The sequence below is a fragment of the Solanum tuberosum genome, unplaced genomic scaffold (genome assembly GCF_000226075.1).
Source record: "Solanum tuberosum cultivar DM 1-3 516 R44 unplaced genomic scaffold, SolTub_3.0 scf00035, whole genome shotgun sequence".
In the NCBI taxonomy this organism is placed as follows: Eukaryota; Viridiplantae; Streptophyta; class Magnoliopsida; order Solanales; family Solanaceae; genus Solanum; species Solanum tuberosum.
The window spans coordinates 353,525-355,254 of NW_006238963.1; the positions used below are offsets into that span (position 1 = coordinate 353,525).

The 1,730-nt window shown below is 25.5% G+C and overlaps 1 long non-coding RNA gene across 1 annotated transcript in view; it reads left to right on the plus strand.

The window, feature by feature from the left end:
- Positions 1-1,730, plus strand: part of LOC102595070 (uncharacterized) — a 4,667-nt gene that overhangs the window by 2,206 nt on the left and 731 nt on the right. The gene's annotated exons all lie outside the window — the stretch shown is intronic.

A 1,730-nucleotide genomic window follows, 5' to 3' on the forward strand; every position in this document is an offset into this window, starting at 1 on the left:
AAGAACCCAAGATATGTTATATCTAGAATATATCATAAATAATATTAAAGAGATATCAAGATTAACACCCTTGAAAAAAATATATTCTAATAAAATATGGCTAGTTAATACCTCACCTACCACACTACCAAACATATGAATCCCTCACATACCAATTTCGCACCGCCGAAAAATGGTATCAGAGCTATGGATAATAAGAGACATAGGAAGAAACATACTAGTAGAAAGTTTAGAAAAATAAGAAGAAAATTAGACAAATTATATCCGGAATATAAACAATTCATTATCACAAAAATTGATAACGAAAAATTAGATCAATTAATAGATAATATATCTAAAATAGAATATAAATATATTCAATACTTAAAGATACAATGAATAACGAGAATAACGAATATAGATAAAAACTTACTGAAATAATTATAGCAAAAAGACAAGAATTGAGACATAGGCAAAATAGACTTCAGAACAAAAAATAATATTTGATAATAATATATTTGAACAAATAAAAGGAAAAGAATTAGACCTAAGCGTAGCAAAAATATTCGAAATACCAACAATAAGAAACTGGTTTAAACGACAAAAAGAAGAATATTATGTAGTAAGTCAAAGAGAACATATCATAGATTGCAAATACACTAAAGAAAAGGCTAAAATACCAATAATAATTAAACGAATAATAAATAAAGAAATACAAGATATTAAGGCTAAAAATCCAATTAAATATGTACATTTAGGAGGAACAGAAATACTAATAAAAGCATGTTTTAGAGAAGGAATAGATACATCCATAAAAATATACTTAGTGGATGATAGGATCATACAACCCATAGAAAAAAGTATAATAAGTGCAGTAAAAGGTAACCTCATATACCAAAATTTTAAATTTATAATAAGTGATAACTACTCGGTAGCAATAAATGACAGAAACATAGATAAATCACTAGTATTATATTGGAAAATGTCAGGAATAGAACTAGCTCCGGGAAGTAAAATATTTACAACGAGATGTAAAAATTTATATGTTTTAACAACAAAACATAAAATAAAAGCAAAGAATAAAATAAAATAAATAAAAATAGAAAATCCTTTTGAAAGAATAGTTACAGTCATAGATAATAATGATTATAGTTATAATGAGATCGATATAGAAGAAGATTTAGAAATAGTAAAAGAAAGATTAAGCACATCAAAAAGAATAAACTGTGAAATACCACAAATATCATAAAAAATAAGTACCTGAAGAAGAATAGATAAAACTCCACAAAAATCAATGGAAGAAGAAATAAAACCACATCATTACTACATAACGGGAGTAATGGAACAACGAAAATATTTAAAATATATCAAGGAAATGAAAATATCATTTTAGGAATAAAATGGCTAGAACAAGTAAAACCATATAATCTAGAAGATAAACACTTAACAATAAATTATGAAAATAAAAGAGTAATAATAAAAAGAACTTTAGTAAGATAAAGATAATATCCATAGCCATAATTTCGTCCATATCTGTAGACATACCAATTATTCTTTTATTAGCATAGAAACTTGGTATCTCAATTTCTTGTATCTCTGGTTGTTCTTCGATATCTTCTGGAATTATCATATCTCTGGTTAATCCTATTTTCACAACTTGTATTATTGGTTTTATTTCATCATATAGTATCTCTGCCGGGGCCGCATAAAACTTTACATAAAATAGATTGCCTTTTGTTACTCTTTTATAG